Below are 22,280 nucleotides of genomic sequence, written 5' to 3' on the forward strand. Positions count from 1 at the left end.
ATCAGAGATTTTGATCTATGAGCTGCTGACCCGAAGGCCTCAGACATGTGAGTGAATAAGTTCAAGTCACTGAATGAAGATTTGGAAAGATTTTCACGACAGCAAGCAGAGTTGGCGAGCAAACACAAGTGGGGAGAAATGAAAAAACTTCAACCCGTGGACCAGCTGATTGTCAAAACTTGGAACGCACTTCCCGTCACATACCACACACTGCAGCATGTGAGTATTGTTGTACTGACAATGTTTGGCTCTACGTATGCATGTGAGCAGTCTTTCTCACATCTAAAGAACATTAAGACCAACCTACAATCACGTTTAACCGATGGAAGTCTTAATGCCTGCATGAAGCTTAACCTCACCACGTATCAACCAGACTACAAAGCCATCAGCAAAACCATGCAGCACCAGAAGTCACATTAATGGTAAGAAGTACTTTATTCATCATTGGTTAGCAACAGCATAACAACGTTATTAAAAAGAATTCAGATACTTATTGTACTTTAAAAGTGTTGGTCTTACATAAAATGCACACATTTATTTGTATTTAGTGTTAAACATATTGTATGGCTCTCACGGAATTACATTTAAAAATATGTGGCGTTCATGGCTTTCTCAGCCAAAAAGGTTCCTGACTCCTGGGTTAGAGTGTCATCCTGATTCTCAGAGGTTGCTGGTTTGATCCCCAGTCAGGGCACATGCAGGAGCAGAAACAGATCAATGTACCTCCTTCTCTCTTTCTCTCTCTCTAAAATCAATAAACATTTAAAGTAGTCAAATTAATAGGAAGAAAGGGTAGAGTAGTGGTTTCTAGAGGCTGGGTAGAGAGGGAAATGGGGAGTTGTTTAATGGGCATAAATTTTCAGTTTTACAAGATGATTGGTAAATTTCCAGAACTTTGTTAAAAATATATAAATATGTTAGCCTGACCAGGCAGTGGTGCAGTGGATAGAGCATAGGACTAGGATGCAGAGGGCCCAGGTTCAAAACCCTGAGGTCACTGGCTTGAGTGCAGGCTTATCTGGCTTGAGCACCAGGTTGCTGGCTTGAGCATGCGATCATAGATATGATCCCATGGTCGCTGGCTGGAACCTAAAGGTCTCTGGCTTGAAGCCCAAGGTCACTGGCTTGAGCAAGGGGTCACTTGCTCTGCTGTAGCCCCCAGTCAAGGCACATATGAGAAAGCAATCATTGAACGACTGAGGTGCCACAACAAAGAATTGATGCTTCTCATCTCTCTTCCTTCTTGTCTGTCTGCCCATATCTGTCCCTCACTCTGACTCTATGTCTCTGTCAAAAAAAAAAAAAAAAAAAAAAATATATTATATAATATATTTAACAATACCTAACTATACTCTTAAAAAATTGTTAAGCCTGACCAGTGGTGGTACAGTGGATGGAGCATTGACCTGGGATGCTGAGTTCCCAGGTTTGTAACCCTAAGGTCACTGGGTTGAGCATGAGCTCATCCAACTTGAATGCAGGCTCATCAGCTTGAGCATAGCATGATCCCGTGGTTGCTGGCTTGAGCCCAAGGTCACTGGCTCCGCTGGAGCGCTCTGGTCAAGGCATGTATGAGAAGTAATCAGTGATCAGCTAAAGTTCCAGCAACTATAAGTTGATGCTTCTCACCTCTCTCCCTTCCTCTGTCTCTCTCTCTCTCTCTCTCAAAAAAAAAAAAAAAAAAAAAAAAGAGAGAAAGAGAGAATGGAAAAAAGGAAAACATTGTAAAGAAAAGTTAAAGTGGCGAATTTTGCATTATGTATATTTTACCACAATTAAGGAAAAAAAGAGATTGTTACACCAAATCCATAATACTACAGGATTTTTTCTATACTCTGAATACAGTGATTGAACTTACTACTTTCAGCTGGGTTTGGCTTTTTCCTGGAATCCATGACTATTTTGGGTTGTGTGGTAAGGTAGTGGTGAACTGTCCTGGAAACTTTCTTCTGATGCACTTGGTACCAGAACATTTAGTAGGTCTCCTTTTGGGGGGCAGCCTAATGTTGTTTTTCTTTTCCTTCATGAGTGTTGGTATTTCCATGTTTCTAGGGAAGAAGTTCCTCAGTTATTTACAGATAAGCTCTGGGACTATTTCGGAGTGACTGTTTCTGAGTGACATGCGGTTGGGATCACTGAGAACTGATCATTCTGTTTGCTGCAGAGTTTAGATTCTTTCTCAGAGTTTGGAAACACATGCCTCTTCAGGAGCAGCACCATGTATTTTGATTGGAAATGAAGATATTTACTTGGTAACAAAGACAGGTGCTTTCCCAAGCCCTGGTTCTTCTGCATTTTTCTTGCTGGCGTTTGCTCTGAGTGCTGGCTCTAGATCTTGAAATGGTCCAGGACCAAGTAAGGGTCATGTATCTGGGATCGCAACTGTGCTGTGTGTTTTGATGGGAGAGGTCAGCCTGGTGAATTTAGTCATTCTTTTTTCTTCCATTTACTCCTAATCCGTGTGTGGCCATTATACAGAATTTTCTTTCAGGTACACTCAAAGCCAGTGAGGTGAATGACTGTGGGCAATCATAGTCCTTTCTTCACTTTACTGATAGTAGACTTGGAACTTCTTATGAAAGGTCATTTTTGACGTGAGCAAACTACCTAGCCCCGGGGAGGAAACATTCCTGTCTGTCAGAAACTTGTGCTTTCTGCAGGAGGACTGCTGGGTGACCTTGGAGAAAACATACTCACCGGGGTTTTTCCCCTGCCCTGCGTGTGAGTTTAACGTTCTCTTTATTTTCCTAGCATTGGACATGTTGGGATATGAGCCAGGAAGTCCTGCTCACGTTGCTCACAAAAACCAAAGGAACTTAGGTTTAGGCCAAACTTTGTGCTTAGATCGTAGAGTTTGAAAATCTGTGCCATTTTGGAATGTCTAGCATGTTTTTAACTTTCTCACTGATTTCCCTCAATTGCAATGGAAAAAGGAGTAGAATATAGTAATTATAAACTCCCTAGAATGTTAGCATGGAGGTGGAGGAGTAGAGAAAGGAACTGAAAGTCATGAAAGGTAGTTCTTGTTGACTACATGTCCTTCTGGCCTCTGGTGGGTCACCTCGGTTTCCTTGTCTATAGAGCTCACGGCCGCCATTTGCTGGCCACCTCTTTCTGAGAGCTGTGGATGTGCTGAGTTTGACTCCTTTGAAAATCTGATGTAAGCAATAGCTTGGGGGCTGAAAAACCCAAACTAGAATGGAGATGTTGCCCAGGGGGACTAAGGTGAGCCAGTTAGTGCAAGCTGAGTCTATATGTAATGGCTCTTCCCCTGGCCCCAGTAGACTGTTTCCAAGTTGAAATACAAGCCTAGTATTGTCATATTTTTTCCTCTTTCCTTGTTGAGGAAAATGCAGATTACAGATTTTTTCTCTGAATGTGAAATCTCTCAGTCTTTAAATTTTAATAGTTGCTTCAAATTTTTTAAAAATATATTTTACGAGCTAAACAAACATAATTGTGTCTTGCTTTCTGCCTATGGACAGAAGTATATGTGTATGTTATTTTTCACTATCGGTGGGTTTTTCTCTCTTTCTTTCTGCCTGTGCCACTCCTCTCTTTACATTTTTTTATTGAGATAGGATTCATATATCATATAATTTTCCCACTGAATGTGTATAATTTTGTGGTTTTTGTATATTCACAGAGTTGTGCATTCATCACCATAGTCAAGTTTAGAACATGTTCATTATCCCCAAAAGTAAACTCATACCCCTTCGCTGTCTGCCCCCAGTCACTCTGTCCCTCCAACCCTAGGAAAACACTGATCCATTTTCTGTTTTTTTTTTTTTTGTATTCATTTTAGAGAGGAGAAAGTCTTAAGGGAGAGAAAGAGACAGAGAGGGAGAGAGAGAGGAGAGAGAGAGAGAGAGAGAAGTTGGGGAGGAGCTGGAAGCATCAACCCCCATATGTGCCTTGACCAGGCAAGCCCAGGGTTTCGAACCAGCGACCTCAGCATTTCCAGGTCGACGCTTTATCCACTGTGCCACCACAGGTCAGGCCATTTTCTGTTTCTATAGATTTTCCTATTCTGGGCATTTTATACAAATGGATTCATGCAACGTGTATTTTTTTGTGACCAGCTTCTTTTTACTTAACATAATGTTTTCAAGGTTCTTCTATGTTGGAGCATGTATGACAACTTTATTTCTTTATATTGTTTAATCATATTCCATTGCATAAATATAACACATTTTATGTACCCATTCAACAGTTGATGGCTACTTAGGTTGTTTCTGTTTTTTGTCTATTATGAATAATGATGCTATGAACATGGGTTTACAAGATTTTATGTAAGCATATGGTTCCACTTCTCATGGCTGGATACCTAGAAGTAGACTGGATCATTGGTAGTTCTATATTTAATCTTTTGAGGAACTGCCAGACTGTTTTCCAAAGCAGCTGCACCATTCTGCATTCTTCCCAGAAATCTATGAGAGTTCCAATTTCTCTCCATGCTTGGTAACACTTTGCATGTTTGACTTTTTGATTATAGCCATTCTGGTAGATGTAAAGAGGTATCTCAGTGTGATTTGTATTTGAATTTCCTTAATGAATAATGATGTTGAGAGCCTTTTGATGTATTCACTGGTAATTTGCATATCTTTGCATAAATGTATATTCAGGTTCATTGTGCAGCAATGATTTTTGATCCAGCTCTTGACATTTGTCTCCTGAAAAATGCACATATTCACATCCACACAAAAGTTGTTATACAGTATCTAGGGGTTCATGACCCTCTTGATATCTCTCTATGGGTTTGAGGATACCTAAAGAGGACATGATTATATAGTAGGGACTTTTATGGGCATTTTGTATGCTTGATCTTACTCATTATTATCTTCTAGGGACCTCATAGAATTTGTGTGGGGACCAAATTTCAGGAAAGTGAGTTTGTAATATCTAAAACACTATACAGCTTTAGGGATTGGTTTAGGTGCAAATTCTGCAAGTAAGTGGTGGTGAAATGAAATTGTTAAGGGCATGATCTTGAGTCAGACTGCCCCCGTTTAAATCCTAGTGTCGCTTTTATGAACTATTATGTTCTTGGGCAAATTACTCAACCTCTCTGACTCAGTGTCCTTATTAGTAAAATGGAGATAATAACTGCCCTAACTTCCCATGTAGGCAGAGTTAATATAAATAAAGTGCTTTGCCTTGTGCAGGTGGGTACACAGAATGTGTTGAATAAATTGTTAACCTGTTACTGTGGACTGAATGTTCCTGTCTCTCAATTTCATATGTTGAAGCCCTAATCTGCAGTGTAATTCTATTTGGAGGATGGAGCCTATAGCCGGTAATAGGTTTTGACGGTGGAGCCCTCATGAATAGGATTAGTGCCCTTGTAAGAAGAGACACAAGAGAGATGATCTCTCTGCCATGGGAACATACAGGAAGAAGGTGGCCATTGTAAACCAGGAAGAGGGCTTTCACCAGAACTTAAGCATGAGTGCACTCTGATACTGGACTTCCAGTCTCCAGACCTATGAGATATATCTATATCTATATCTATATCTATATCTATATCTATATCTATATCTATATCTATATCTATATCTATATCTATATATATTATATATCTATTATAGATAGATATAAATATAGATATAGATATAATATATATATATTATAAACTGCCCAGTCTACGGTATTCTATTAGAGTAGCCTAAACCGACTAAGATACCTGCTATTACTATTGTTACAGAATGGACCAGGTTATTACTTTATAGTGGAGCAGCTTGGTCTGTGAATGTGAAGACATATTCTTTCTTTCTGGAGAAAATAGATACCCTTCACTGATCTTTTAAAGAGCCAAGAAGCTTTTGGAAATTAAATCTTATAATGTTAGAAAGAGAATTTCCTTCCCAGTAGTATTTAAGTCCCTAGGGCATTATATAGCTCTTTAGTCTAGATCAGTTAATGCTCTCTAATCTTTGTCACCACTGTTAGTTAGTGTCTGCTTTAAAGTGATTTAGAAAACAAAACAAACCCCCTCCCCCCAATCTCTGTTCTCATCTGGACTAGAGAAACTCAGCTTTCTAAGCAGGCAGTTTTGCTCTCTAACCAGAGGATCAAGCAAGCAGACACAGTACTCAATTAAACAGAGAAGAGGGTCCAAAGTCTTAAAATTTCAACTCTCTAAAATTAGCTAGAATTTTTGGCATCAGACTTTACAGATTGGATCTTTGCTCTTGAACAGAATAAAGAGGCAAGCCACTCAGGCTTCTGTATTGGTCTCTTGGATTTCTTTTATTTTTGAAATGGTGATTTGTAAATATTTGTCAGTTTATTTGTAAATATTTGCCAGTTTTCATTTGTGTTGTGATTTGTGGTACATGGAGCACATTGTTTCTTTTGACCTACGTGACATAAATTGTGACCAAAAACATGCCCTCTCTGAAGCTCAGACTCAGGACCTGCAGCTCAGGAGGAGACCCGCACATTGCCTGCTGCGCTAAGAGGGCAGCGTGGCCTCTTCTGTTTCTTGGGGAAACCACGTTCTTGAGAAGCAACATTTCAGGTAGAAATTGCACCTTGCTTGTTGGTATTTGGGCTCAACAAATATTGAATGTGATGAGCAAGGTGGATAGATGAAAGTCTAGGAGACATTTACCCTGGGGGAGCACTATGAGGTCCTTCACCAAGAGGCCTTTTTAAATTTTTTTAATTTATTGATTTTTAGAGAGAGAGAGAGAGAAGGAAGAGAGAGAGAAGCATTGATATGTTGTCCCATTTATTTGTGCATTCATTGGTTAATTTTTGTATGTGCCCTGACCAGGGATTGAACATGCAACCCTGGCATATCAGGACAATTCTCTAACCAACTGAGCTACCTGATTAGGCCACTTTGGGGCCTTGTTGAGGTTAGTTTATTCTTTAAGTGTAAATGAAAGGAAAATTCTGTAAGATCTTGGCCAACAGAATGCTTCTGAATGTTACTGGGATTTTAGTGTTTTGTCATGTTCACTGACCTACAGATGATTTGTGTGTGTGTGGGGGGTGTGGCCTGAATTTTGTTCAAGAAAAATTTGTCATGATACTTGACACATAACACAGGAGACTATTCAAGAGGGACTACTGCAATGGGGGAAGAAAGATTGAGCTCAACTCAAATGCAGGGACAAGTGGAAATTTATTACCAAGGATTAGAATGGGGAGGTGGGGTCAGTGAGTGGAAATCATTGAAGCTAGGGGGATTCTTGCTAGACTAACGTAAAAAACTTCTTGCTGAAGACAGGCCATTTTGGTGGGGGATTTTTTGCTAAACAGACTCAGCAGAATTCTTATTACAACTGGACTAGGTGGGCCAAAGCAGAGACCAATGTTGGGGCCTAGTCAGAAAGAGGTCTCAAGTCTGAAAGAGCCCGACTCAAGTTTGGTCAAGGAGAGTCTTTGTCAGTTTGCAAATGGAGGTGGCTCAGGTAGAATGTTCCTCTTCATAATATATTCACTCAATGTTGTGAGCATTTGAAGTAACAAATTCTTAAAAAAGAACAGCTGCCTTTCTTTTGTTTAAACCCCTTTTCATAGTGTCTCTTGGGTCATTTCAAGGTCTCTTCCTTATGGATAGGATATATTTCTTCTCATCTTACAATAGCAGAGGAAATTAAATATGAAAGATTTTACTTATTGATTTTTAGAGAGAGAGAGAAATGGGGGTAGGGGAGTGGGTGGGAGGAACAGGACACATCAACTTATAGTAGTTTCTATCTAGGAGATGACTTCCCACCATGAATTGCTTTTAATTAGAAAGTTTTAATTTCAGCCCATCCTGTGTGGTTACTTTAGGTCTCTGAGTTGGTAAGGCCACCATGCAGGCTTCCTCTGAGCTTGGCAGATTCAGCAAGTGGCCCCATTTTCATCCACCCCAATGAATAAAAAGTTTTAAGTGAGAATATATTGTTTATTTTTTCACTTTAAAAGATTATAGGCTTTATTTCAGAGAATAAATCAAAGAAAATACACCCAGAGGCAGAAAAACCACATGGGAGGCAATCTAGGCAAGAAATCATGCTGATTTTAGGGTAGTGGCGATAAAGGTGCAGACAGGTGGGCACATGCAAGAATTATTTAAGAGACAGAATCAGTGGGTGTTGGTTGACTGAATGGGAAGTAAGGACAGGGAAGAATTACGAATGGTGCTCTGGTTTCTAACTTGGACATCTGGGTGTACTGGGGAGCCCTTATGGAATAAAGGAGGGGGCATAGGTTGAGGTGGAGGAAATGAAGAATACAGAGTTATATTATTTAATTTAAAGTAAGATTCTCTTTTGTTTCTTTTTAAACCTGGTGAGGTAGATAAGGGTGGGTTTTATATGCCGAGGCAGCTGAGTTGCATATGGATGAATGGACTGTCCACAGTCAATGGACAACACTAACCCCTGTCCTCTGACTCCTCTTTCTGTTTTCTCTACTATCACCTACTTCTTTTCAAAGAATTTGTGACTTTTGTAGAAAATAGTCAGAAAACCAGCACTCTTTTTTGTTGGTCTTCTGGTCTTTAGTTGTTTTCATTGCTATTCAGTATTCAGACACATATTTTCAAAATTCTGCTGGAGATACTTTTTAAAATCCGAACATTTAAAGCCATTTTAGATGCTTAATGAGTTGAATGCTCTTCAGGCAATAAAGCTTTTTGTCTTTTATTTTTTATTTTAAATAGAAGGAGGTGGGTCACCTCAAAATCTTTTTGGAAGGAAGTTGAGTATTAATAAATTACTATAGTTCCTTAAAGCAATTAATATGCATTATATCAGTGTAGTCTCAAATATTTAAAAGTTGTTAGTAACTTGTATCTTTTGCTTCTAAATTGGTATGACCTTTATGGGGAGCAGAGTGGCAGTATCTGAATTAACTTAGAAATTAAAAAAAATGTTTTCCCTATTGATTTGAGAGAGAGAGAAAGGAAGAAAGAGAGAGAGCTGAAAGGAGAGAGAGAGAGAGAAAAGCACCAACTTATTGTTCCACTTAATTGTGTACTCATTGATGGCTTCTCACATGTGCCCTGACCAGGGATAGAACCTGTGACCTCATAGTCGGGACAATACTCTATCCACTGAGCTACTTGGCCAGGGCCTAACTTAGAAATTTTAATTTTAGGTTTTCTTTCTTTTTTTAAAGATTTTATTTACTGATTTTAGGGAGAGAGGGGGTATGGCATGGTGAGGAGCAGAAGCATCAACTCGTAGTTGTTGCTTCTCATATGTGCCTTGACAGGGCAAACCGGCAACCTCAGCATTCCAGGTCGACACTTTATCCACTGTGCCACCACAGGTCAGGCTTATTTGTAGGTGTTTATTCTGTAGATATGCATGCACATGAAAATTCTGCTGTATGTATTTTATCTAAAATGATTATGAGACTTCCATACAAAAGAATACTGTCAGCCTCCATAAGACTGAAGCAGTTCTATGGTACAAAGATAAGAGGATATCTATTATTAATAGGTAAAGAAAAAGCAAGGCGCAGAGCTGTGTGTATACTATACCTCTATGTCACTAGCCATATTTGGAAGAATACACAACGAACTAATAGAGGTTTCTTTGGGTGAAGGAAACTGGATGGGCAGAATACAGGAGTGGGAGGGAGATTTAAATTTTCCTTGTATCATCTGTTGTGCCTTTTGGATTTTAATAATTTGCAAAATTACCTATAAAATGTTGCTGGGGCCTGGCTTACATGTTCCATGAGTTAGTAGAGTGGAGTCATTGAATATAAGAACTAAGTGTCTCTGGTTGAACACACAGGACAGCGTACAGATGATGTGTTACAGAATTATGCAGCTGTATAATTTTGTTAACCAGTGTCACCCCAATAAGTTTAATAAAAAGGAAAAAGAAAGAACCAAGTGCAGTATTTTTAACATTATAGCCATTGTAGCATTATAGCAAATCTGTTTTGTTTGTTTTTTGGTCTGCGGAATTAGGCACACAGTTGTTTTTAGACACACAGTTGTAAAAGGCTTCCCTGAAATGATTATAATTAATTATTATTTTAAAATGCTAGTGAAGCCTGACCAGGCAGTGGTGCAGTGGATAGAGCATCAGACTGGGATGCGGAGAACCCAGGTTGGAAACCCCAAGGTCACTGGCTTGAGCACGGGCTCAACAGCTTGAGCACAGAGTTGCTGACTTGAGAGTAGGATCGTAGACATGATCCCATGGTTGCTGGCTTGAGCAAGGGGTCATTCTCTCTGCTCTAGTTGCCCCCCCCCCAGTCAAGGCACATATGAGAAAGCAATCAATGAACAACTCAGATGCCACAACGAATTGATGCTTTTCATCTCTCTCCCTTCCTGTCTGTCCCTGTCTCTCTCTCTGTCACAAAAAAAAGAAAAACAAAAAACAAAAAAATGCAAGTGGAGTGCCTATTTCTAAGTGCAGCTAAAGGAATATTCATGAACATTTACAGCTAGAAATGACTCTAATAACCTCTGGGTTCAATCCCGCAGGTAGAACAAGATTTCTCCCGTTTGCTAATTAAGATAGTTTTTACAGGCTAGAGAAGGGAACAGATTTACCTTGCTCTTCCTCTCTCCTTTATTTCTTTTCATTATAACTTGCCCCAACTCTCCCTTCCTATTGCCCAGTGACTCCCAATTACATTTACTCTTATCCTTTAGCCTAAATTCCTGGTTGCTCAGTGTAATTGTCTGCAGACCCTCATATTCTGAGGCAGGGTTTAGATTGCCATCCAAAGGACATCCCTGGAATATTGTGTGGCAGTGTTCTCCATAGGGTGTTCAGTGGGATACTATTGGTGTTCTCCATGTAGCTGAGGTTTGGTGGATCTTCTGTTGAGTGAGCATCTCGTATGCTTTGTGATCTTTAGAACCCCTACTGTACTGTGCTATTGTATAGCACGGTGCTGGTAATAGAAAGGGCACTGCGCTACACAGGAAGTTCTCTCCGGGTACAGGGTCAAAGGAGGATGCTAAGATGGGCTCTGACTTTCTGTGGGGCACAGATAATAGGGTCTTGGGAAAAATTACCATGAAGAAAAGTTGTCATCCACTCTATCAGAAGAAGAAGCAATTTTTCAAGGCTGAGCCTTCCTCCTTGGCTGTCCATGCTATTTCTTTCCCTGCCATCTGCCCCCCATAGTCTCTGAAGTCATTTTCATTCTATCTTGCATCTTTTCTCTCTCTCTCTTTTTACTACTTTCTTATCTACAACAAGGTCCAGGCTTTCTCAACATAAAACAAACTTTGTTTCAACTTTCCTATTAAACATTGTATAAAAGAGCTCTGGTGTTGGTGTTAGGTAGAACCTGTTCCTCCTTTTTAAAGAGGTAATAATAATTGTATTTGTATTTGTCACACAGTTGTGAATATTATCTTAGTTCAAGCACATAAAGCATTGAAGCCCTACCAGTAGTTCAGTTGGTTAGAGCATTGTCTTCATATGCCAGGTTCCAGGTTCAGTCCCAGTCAGGGCACGTAGAATCAACCGATGAATGCATAATTAGGTGGAACAATAAATCATTGTGTTTCTCTCTCTCTCTCTCTCTCAAATCAATAAATAGTAAAAAAAATTAAAACATTTAGCACAGCCTTTGGCATATGTGAAAGGCTACATTGATTCCGGATTTTGCTTTATACTGTTGATTGTGGCTCTTGTTTTTAATATTGTGTCTCCCAAAGGTATCTCACACTAGCTGCCTCCTCTGTTTGCAACCTACTTCCTGATTCTCTCTCTCTTTTTTTGTGAGAGACAGGACGGGAGAGAGATGAGAAATACCAACTTGTAGTTGCATCACTTTATTGTTCATTGACTGCTTTCTCATGTATGCCTTGACCCAGGGGGGACTCAAGCTAAGTTCAGAAACCCTTTGCTCAAGCCAGTGACCTTGGGATCATGTTGATGAACCTGCACTCAAGCTGTTGATCTCAGGATTTTGAACTTGGGACCGCAGTGTCCCAGGTCGATACTTTATCCACTGCACCACCACTGGTCAGGCCTGACTCTCTTTCCATTTGTTTGTTCATCATGGGCAAAAATCGCCATCCTTCTTACTTTCTTTGCAGTATGAAACACATCTTCTTAGTTTTCCTTTGAAGTGTCCTGTTTTAGTAGTAATGCAAACTTTTTTATTAAAGAGAGAAATTTTCTCCTTTCTCAGCTTTAGGTATCATGTCACCATCCTGATTGGTAGCTCTGTTTCTTCTCTGCATTGTACGCTTAGATGTTTCCAAAGGTTCTTGGCTCTTCTCTCTTATTCTTTTAGCAAAGATTTTGAATTTGTCTAAGTTAAATATGTAGTTTATGTCACCACCAAATTTTTAAATAGCAATAACTTCACTTTGGATAAATCTTCTTGGCCCTGATACTGCCACTGTGCAAAGCTTCACTCCAAATTTTAAGAAGTAAAACCTGGTTGCAGTGTTCTTTGTGCTGTGCCTCACTAAGGTAACAAAAGAAGGCATCTCTGTCGTGTATATACACCTTACTATGGAGATTCTTCTGAGAAAATCTATTATCTGAAGACTCTAAAAAGCTCTGGTGCAGGAATCCTTTCAGTAGTGGAAGGTATTAGTACATGTATAGGTACCACTGGACTATTAGTGTATGGACACTTCTTTGCAGTTCCTGCCCTGGCCTCAGGCCTGGGATTGGATATAAGGTTTTATTATATTTTAGGGTGGGGCAAATTGTACCAACACTCACCTTGAGACCAACACTATTTCCCATCTTTAATTCTATTCATTCTTTTTTTTTTTAATTTAATTTAATTTATTTATTTACAGGGACAGAGAGTCAGAGAGAGGGATAGATAGGGACAGACAGACAGGAACAGAGAGAGATGAGAAGCATCAATCATCAGCTTTTTGTTGCGACACCCTAGCTGTTCATTGATTGCCCTCTCATATGTGCCTTGACCGTGGGCCTTCAGCAGACTGAGTAACCCCTTGCTGGAGCCAGCGACCCTGGGTCCAAGCTGGCGAGCCCCGCTCAAGCCAGATGAGTCCGCACTCAAGCTGGCGACCTCGGGGTCTCGAACCTGGGTCCTTCCGCATCCCAGTCCAACACTCTATCCACTGCGCCACCTCCCGGCCAGGCTATTTCCCATCTTCATCTTTTGCTTTTTCCTTCCCCAAATAACGACAATTAAAAAAACAAAACCTCACATATATATTAACATCCAGTTAATAAAGGCTGCTACTCTAGCTGCAAAAATGGTATAATGTCCACTGTCAACTACAAGCATCTTGACAGTGTGCTACTCTAGGTGATGGCTATTTGATCCTACATAGATTGGGCCATTGAGATAACAGAGTTGTAGCAAGAAAGTTTCCAAGTTCTCATTAATCACACAGGTCTCCTGTTTACACCTTTGGAGGGAAAGTAGACACGGATTCCTGAGGTTCTATTTTAAGGGTGTTCATTTTGTTGCTCATTCAGCAATCATTGGGTTGGGCCCTGGGGCAACAGAAATGCCTGGGCCTGTAGAAGCTGGAGTCTAGGGGGCGGGGGAAGTAGACCCGTTAAAGTCATTTGAAGTATGAGAGGCTTTTGGTGGAAAGTTTGAAGGTCGTGTAAGCCAGTAGCCACAGCCACTGTAAGGCCAGTAGCTGTGGCCACCATCACAGCTACCTGGCCCGTGCAGGTTTACATTAGATTCGGACAGACAGTAATGAAACAACAGAGCCAAGAACTGGTGGGCCATTAATCCTAGCTTGCACCTGGTGGGCAAGAAATACACACAGTGGAAAAAACACTTCCCTTTCCATTCAGGGCTCCCAAGGCCACTGACTCATCCGGGTATTCTTACAATCAAAGGTTTCTACCTCACCAGCCTTATTCACCTCTGTTCCCCATCTCCTTCTCTCTGCACAAACTCTGCACAAATTGGCTTTTCCTTCAGCACTCTGCCATATTGGCTGCTTCTCTTCTCCTCCACGTGGCCTTTCTCTGCCCTCCTCCAGTATGGGCTCCTCTGCCCCATTTTATAGTGTAGAAATCAAAACCTTTAAACCAATATACAAATAAGGAAGTCTCTGATACAACGTCACTTATTTGAGGCATAATAGGATTCCTCTTAAGAGTGCACCACCTCACATCATGCAACTGTCAAGGGTGTGGGGAAAAGCTTAGTTTTGAAAAGATCTTAGTATTAAAAGGGTGGGAAAGGCTTAGTCTTAAAACTAAGCCTTACCTGACCTGTGGTGGTGCAGTGGGTAAAAGCGTTGACCTGGAATGCTGAGGTTGCTGGTTCAAAACCCCAGTCTCGCCTGGTCAAGGCACATATGGGAGTTGATGCTTTCTGCTCCACCCCCCTTTTCTCTCTGTCTCTCTCTGTCTCTCTCTCTGTTTCCTCTCTCTAAAAAATGAATAAAAAATCTAAAAAAAAGTTTTCTAAAAAACAAAACAAAACATCAAAAACTAAGCCTTAAGCTATAATAACTTTGGCTGCTTACAGCCTGCTCCCACACCCAATGCAAACTATAAGCGAGCAAACATATATATCATATTTACAAACTTATTTGACCGACAGTCAGGAAGTATTTTTCCATGAAAACCAAAACAAAACAAAACACATTAGAGTTAAGTTCCCAAAGTCACCAATGAAAAGCTAATTTCACCTTTAATATTACCTATAATATGTTAATCTTTATTGAGTCTTAATGAGTTCCAAAGAGATTTTTAAGCCTTTATGTATTTTTTTCAACAGCCCTATAAGGTGTTATTATTATCTCCATTTTTAATAGGCAAACATGCATAAAGAAATTAATTTGTCCGATAGTACTGCTAGAATTGTCTATCTTAGCTTTACAAAAGAAGGGAGTGGTTGAGCACAACTTGCTTAATTTGTGTATCTGGCCTCTATAGGAACTTCCAAGCCTATAAAGCATAAAAAAAAATTAAAAAAAATTGATTTTAGAGAGAGAGGAACAAAGAGAGATGCATCAATTTGTTCTTCCACTTATATGTGAATTCATTAGTTGATTCTTGTACATGCCCTGACTGGGATCAAACCTGCAACCTTGGCATATTGGAATGGTGCTCTACCCAACTGAGTTATCCAGCCAGGGCCAAGGACTTCTCTGCATTTATGTGATTGAAAGCTCATGACAATTGCCAGGAAGCAAGATCTCAAATGCTCCCAAGAATGACAGGTTTGCAGTTTCCTTTATGGATTTGGAATTCAGGAGGGAACTAAGGACAATTACTTAAAGGTAGGAGAAAGCAGTTTGGGATTGGGTTAAAACAGCAGTTTTCAAACTTTTCTCTCTCATGGCATATGAGCACTAATTACTAAAGGAACTGAGAAACTCTCTGCTGTAGTAATTAGTGTATGTGTGCCATGAGATGAGAAAGGTTGTATTTAATCAGGGGCACTGACCTTTTCTCCCATTGTAATTAGTTTATGTGTACCATGAGGAAAAAAAAAGGTTGAAAATCTCTGGATTAGGGGATGGTAAATAAGATTATGTGCTCTTGAGGGTGGTTACTTCCTTGTAGAGGGTCTGTGAAAAAAGGATTACTCTGGCATTTCAAAAGTGTGATAACCTAGATGTACAAGAATAATGGACAGAGCTTGCTTGAGGCAAAGATAAACCTTTTGCTAAAAAAGTTATATACCTGGAGCATGACTACCCACCATGATCAGATTACTTTTTGAGATTACTTTCCTTAGAACATCTTTTCATCTGCAGTCCCTAAGGTAGGGACACCCTTTTGGAGCTGTTTTTAATAGTTTATTGATATATGTGAAGTTTAATGATATAAATTTATTTTCTGCTTCCTCTCTTTTATTCTATATTTCTTCAAAGCTTATCTTATTTATCTAGAATTCCCAGTATGCAGCATGGAGGCCTATTCCAAGATATTTCTTGAATGAATTCAGATATTTAGAAATTCAGAATGAAGAATTATTTGAGTACATATGAATGCTACTGTGGCACATTTTGCTTTGCAAAAATTAGGTACTTAACATGTTTGGGGAATAATTATGTGAAATTGTTAATGTTTTTCAACAGAGCTTATTACTGATTCTAAAAGATTGTGTCATTTCTTGTTATAATAAATAGATTTTGAGTTTACTTTTAATTTATTCTAAATTCTGTAACTGTATTTTTCAAGTTTGTATCTTTTTAGTGAATGCCTTTTAATACTTAAAATGTTGCTTACTATACAAGAGTGCTAAGAGGGCAGAATGATTTAAGACGACTTGATCTGGGAAGTTTTCCTTTGGTATGTTTAAAATGCACAGTAACCAGTCAATCAATCTCTCCTTTCCTCCTCCTATTTTGCTTAACAAGATCTGGACTCTGATTTTACTGCTAACCTAAAAATAAAAACCCTTTTAAAGTTATTGAGAAGACTTTGAAAAATCCTACCAGACTTCTAATTTTGCCAAATTTTTAAACATAGTTATTAAATTCTTTAAAATATCTTGTCAGGTTTTAGGCAGGAGAAACAGTAAGAATTTTTAGAGCACTTATGCAGAGGGCTACAATTTCTTTTAGGATTAATTTAGAAGTTATTTTGTCTTTTAGCTACTTCCATTTATCAATTAAACAATGAATTTCACCCTGTCCAGTTGGTTCAGTGGTAGAGCATCGGCATGGTGTGTAGAAGTCCCGGGTTCGATTCCTGGTCAGGGCACACAGGAGAAGCGACCATCTGCTTTTCCACCCCTCTCTCTTATCTCTCTTTTTCTTCCTCTCCTGCAGCCATGTCTTGAATGGTTCAAGCAAGTTGACCCTGGGTACTGAAGATGGCTCCATGGCCTCACCTCAGGCATTAAAATAGCTCGGTTGATGAACAACAGAGCAGCAACTCCAGATGGGCAGAGCATCACCCAGTATGGGGGTTGCCGGATGGATCCCAGTTGAGGCACATGACCAGATAGTCCTACTAGAATCATCTATCTAGCTTTACAAAAGAAGGGAGTGGTTGAGCACAACTTGCTTAATTTGTGTATCTCCTTATGAAATCTTTTTTGTCTCATAACAACAGACAGAGACTAGAAAGGGAAACAAAGGAGTGCAGTTAAATGAATACTTGCCCAGCAGAACCAGTAAACAACATTCTGTTGCTCCTGTGACATCATTGCTTGCCGGCACCTGAGGCACTTGCCCTTTTGAGGGAAAAACCACTGCTCATCTCAGTTAAATGTATTTGGCCTCAACAAAAAGGAGAGAGGTACAAACTAAGCTTTACAGTCAAGCTGTCCATGAAAGCAGTGAGTACAAAAGAGGTTCTGTAGGTGCCATACCTGGTTCTAGGTGATGCTGTACCATGAAAGTGAGGCCACTGTAGATACCATTCAACTGCATCAGATGTTAATTTAAAAATAAAAGGCCTTTTGGCTGATGGATGATGGCCCAATGGATAGAGCATTGACCTGGAACACTGGTGTCCCAAATTCAAATCCTGAGGTTGCTGGCTTGAGGCGGGCTCATCTGGCTTGCGGGCACAGGCTCATCAGCTTGAACATGGGATCACTGGCTTGAGTGTGGGATCATTAACATGATCCTGTGGTCCCTGGTTTGAGCAAGGAATCACTGACTCAGCTGGAGTGCCCCCCCGCCCCCCCTCAAGGCACATATGAGAAGCAATCAATGAGCAACGAAAGTGATGCAACTTGAAATTGATGCTTCTCATCTCTCTCCCTTCCCCCTCTCTCTCTCAAAAAAAATTAAATTAAATTAAAAATAAAAGGCCTTTCAAAGTGAGAGGCAACAAACATTTATTTGAGATCAATAAGGATGGCTATTTGGTATCACTACTTTTTTTTTTTTTTACTTGTTCATTTTCTTTCTTTTTTTTAATAAATTTTTATTAATGGTAATGGGATGACATTAATAAATCAGGGTACATATATTCAAAGAAAACATGTCTAGGTTATTTTGTCATTAAATTATGTTGCATACCCCTCGCCCAAAGTCAGATTGTCCTCCGCCACCCTCTATCTAGTTCTCTGTGCCCCTCCCCCTCCCCCTAACTCTCTCCCTCCCTCCCTCCCATGTCCTCCCTCCCCCCACCCCTGGTAACCACCACACTCTTGTCCATGTCTCTTAGTCTCGTTTTTATGTTCCACCAATGTATGGAATCATGTAGTTCTTGTTTTTTTCTGATTTACTTATTTCACTCCTTATAATGTTATCAAGATCCCACCATTTTGCTGTAAATGATCTGATGTCATCATTTCTTATAGCTGAGTAGTATTCCATAGTGTATATGTACCACATCTTCTTTATCCAGTCTTCTATTGAAGGGCTTTTTGGTTGTTTCCATGTCTTGGCCACTGTGAACAGTGCTGCAATGAACATGGAGCTACATGTGTCTTTACGTATCAATGTTTCTGAGGTTTTGGGGTATATACCCAGTAGAGGGATTGCTGGGTCATAAGGTAGTTCTATTTGCAGTTTTTTGAGGAACCACCATGCTTTCTTCCATAATGGTTGTACTACTTTACAGTCCCACCAACAGTGGATGAGAGTTCCCTTTTCTCCACAGCCTCTCCAACATTTGCTATTACCCGTCTTGTTGATAATAGCTAATCTAACAGGTGTGAGGTGGTATCTCATTGTAGTTTTGATTTGCATTTCTCTAATAACTAATGAAGCTGAGCATCTTTTCATATATCTGTTGGCCATTTGTATTTCTTCCTGGGAGAAGTGTCTGTTCATGTCCTCTTCCCATTTTTTTATTGGATTGTTTGTTTGTTTGTTGTTGAGTTTTATGAGTTCTTTGTAAATTTTGGATATTAGGCCCTTATCTGAGCTGTTGTTTAAAAATATCATTTCCCATTTAGTTGGCTGTCTGTTTATTTTGATATCAGTTTCTCTTGCTGAGCAAAAACTTTTTATTCTGATGTAGTCCCATTCATTTATCTTTGCCTTCACTTCTCTTGCCATTGGAGTCAAGTTCATAAAATGTTCTTTAAAACCCAGGTCCATGATTTTAGTACCTATGTCTTCTTCTATGTACTTTATTGTTTTAGGTCTTATATTTAGGTCTTTGATCCATTTTGAATTAATTTTAGTACACGGGGACAGGCTGTAGTCGAGTTTCATTCTTTTGCATGTGGCTTTCCAGTTTTCCCAACACCATTTGTTGAAGAGGCTTTCTTTTCTCCATTGTGTGTTGTTGGCCCCTTTATCAAAGATTATTTGACCATATATATGTGGTTTTATTTCTGGGCTTTCTATTCTGTTCCATTGGTCTGAGTGTCTATTTTTCTGCCAATACCATGCTGTTTTGATTATCGTGGCCCTATAATATAGTTTAAAGTCAGGTATTGTAATGCCCCCAGCTTCATTCTTTTTCCTTAGGATTGTTTTGGCTATTCGGGGTTTTTTATAGTTCCATATAAATCTGATGATTTTTTGTTCCATTTCTTTAAAAAATCTCATAGGAGTTTTGATGGGAATTGCATTAAATTTATATATTTCTTTGGGTAATATGGCCATTTTAATTATATTTATTCTTCCTATCCAAGAACAAGGAATATTTTTCCATTTCATTGTGTCTTTTTTTATTTCTCTTAATAATGCCTTGTAGTTTTCATTATATAGGTCCTTTACATTCTTTGTTATGTTTATTCCTAGGTATTTTATTTTTTTGTTGTAATCGTGAAGGGGATTATTTTTTTGAGTTCGTTTTCTAATATTTCATTGTTGGCATATAGAAAGGCTATGGACTTTTGTATGTTACTGTATTGGTTTATTGTTTCTAATAATCTTTTTGTGGAGTCCTTCAGGTTTTCGATGTATAGGATCATATCATCAGCAAAAAGTGGGTATCACTACTTTTTAAAGGCCTTTTATTTTTGGGTTAACAATACACAGTTCTATTCAATAGTGAACAGCTATGTTTAGGGTTGGTGAATATTGAACAAGATCTTTGAGTTTAATATTGAAGAATGTTGAAGATTCCATAAGTGACCTCATTGTAATTGTAGGGGATGAAAAACTTCCTTATATTCCTAGGTGTGGTAGCTAGATCTGTGAAATAAAATGACACAACTGTCAGACTAACAGAAGAAAAAATATGCAAATGTATTAATTTTAATATTATGTTCACAGGGGCATGATGAGAAAACAAAACTAAATTGCCCCTCTCCAAAAAATAAATTGTTACTGGAACAAGCCAGGGTTCAAGTTGCCCATTGCCACTGGGTCGTGGAACCAGGATCCGAGTGTTATAAAAAATGTCTTTTATTCAGATTGCTGGCAACCTAAGAAGGCAGGGGACTCATGTCCAAAAGAATTGCCTCAACAGTCTCTGGTGCTGGCTGCTTTTACAGGGTTCAGGAGCAAAGTGTGCAGTTAGTCACACAACAATGTGCAGGAGGTAGGGGTTCAGTTGGCAGGAATGCCTCCCCCATAAGTTCTTCTGATGTTGACCCTGGCCCAGTTAGCATGGTCCTATCTCGTGTCCTTGGTAAGTCTTCAAAACAGCTGGACCTGGAACCACTGAGACCATCTGCCTCAGGAATTGTCTGTGAAAAGGACTCCCTATTCCCTTAGGATACAAAGTAAAGATTTAAGATTGGTGAACTAAATTTCTAATTAATTATAGAAATAATTAATTAACTTTTCACAGTAAATCCTGCAGCTAGGCTTTTACAAATTGTTGTGATTTAAACTTTTCTTTTCTTTTTTTTGTATTTTTCTGAAGCTGGAAACAGGGAGGCAGTCAGACAGACTCCCGCATGCACCCGACCGGGATCCACCTGGCACGCCCACCAGGGGCGATGCTCTGCCCATCAGGGGCGTCGCTCTGTTGCGACCAGAGCCAGTCTAGTGCCTGAGGCAGATGCCATGGAGCCATCCCCAGCACCCGGGCCATCTTTGCTCCAATGGAGCCTTGGCTGTGGGAGGGGAAGAGAGAGACAGAGAGGAAGGAGAGGGAGAGGGGTGGAGAAACAGATGGGCGCTTCTCCTGTGTGCCCTGGCCGGGAATCGAACCCAGGACTTCCGCACGCCAGGCCGACGCTCTACCACTGAGCCAACCGGCCAGGGCCTGATTTAAACTTTTCTAATCTTCAGGTTTTTCCCCATGTAAGCTTTCCCAGACATCCCTGCAGAGGTTAACTTTTTGCTGTATCAAAGTAAAGGCCAGGGAGCCATTAAGAGAGAATAACAAGCAGATTAACTATTTCCTAACCCTTCCATAATCTCCTTTTCATTACAACTAAAAGCTGCTATTACTGAAGCTGAATTTCTAACTTTTGGACTCCTCTGTCAAAAGCATGAGATTTGGGAATATATATACTGTGTAATAAGGGGAAGGGGTGGCAAAAGTGAAGGCAATTTAGGAGATAGTAATGACTTTTTTTTTAAACATAAAGAGGCCTAACCAGGTGGTGGTGGCACAGTGTGGATAAAGCATTGACCTGGGATGCTGAGGACCAGGTGTGAAACCCAAGGTCGCCGGCTTGAGTGCAGGCTCACTAGCTTAAGCTCAGGGTTGCCCTCTTGAGTGTGGGAACGTAGACATGACCTCATGGTCACTGGCTGGAGCCCCCTGGTCAAGGTACATATGAGAAGCAATCAATGAACAATGAAAGTGCTGCAACTATGAGTTGATGCTTCTTATCTCTCTCTTCCTGTCCTTGTCTCTGTTTTTCTCTCTCTTGCTAAAAATAATAAAATAAAATAAAATAAAATAAAGGTAAATGGGCCCTTAGAAGAATAGGTGGGAGATGTGATAGTTGGTGACAGCGTTTGTTTGGATGTCACTTCCGTATCCTCCCTTGTGATAAGAGGAGGTCCTTTCTGGTGGCGGTAACTCCCAGGGAGAACAATTATGACAGTTGAGTTCCTTTTGGAAGAGCTATCTTTAGGTGGGTACACGGAGTTCAGAGAAAGCCTCTGCATTTGCTTTTTTTCAAGTACGTACAGCTAAGAACAATCAGTATATCCAAGCAGCATATTTCAGGGTGGCATGTCCTGAGCTCCTTCATAATCATCTGGGAACCTGTAAACAGTGTGATGAGGAGTGTCCACAGCTGGATTTGTAGCATGTTTTCGGGCCCAGGGCATGTCTTTAAAATTTTAGGATGAGGGTAGGTATGAGAGTAAGGTGGGGACAACACTAATGTAGGGTTTGAAAAAGCTCCCTGTAGATTCTGGCTCACTGCTCTAATACATAGGTATGTGTTGTGAACAAAAAAGAGGTTTTGAGGAAAAAAAAGAGGTTCTGTAATAAAACTGACAAGTCCAGTGACAGAGAGTAATCTCATAGGGTGATCTGATCATAAATTCCTAACTGGGCAGGTCATAGTGGGTAGTCATGCCCCAGACATACAGCTTTCTTAGTAAAAGG

General features: G+C 39.9%; 1 protein-coding gene across 4 annotated transcripts in view; it reads left to right on the forward strand.

Moving 5' to 3' along the window:
• TRPM6 (transient receptor potential cation channel subfamily M member 6) overlaps positions 1-22,280 on the forward strand; it is a 201,118-nt gene that overhangs the window by 33,178 nt on the left and 145,660 nt on the right. The gene's annotated exons all lie outside the window — the stretch shown is intronic.

The sequence above is a fragment of the Saccopteryx bilineata genome, chromosome 2 (assembly GCF_036850765.1).
Source record: "Saccopteryx bilineata isolate mSacBil1 chromosome 2, mSacBil1_pri_phased_curated, whole genome shotgun sequence".
Classification (NCBI taxonomy): domain Eukaryota; kingdom Metazoa; phylum Chordata; class Mammalia; order Chiroptera; family Emballonuridae; genus Saccopteryx; species Saccopteryx bilineata.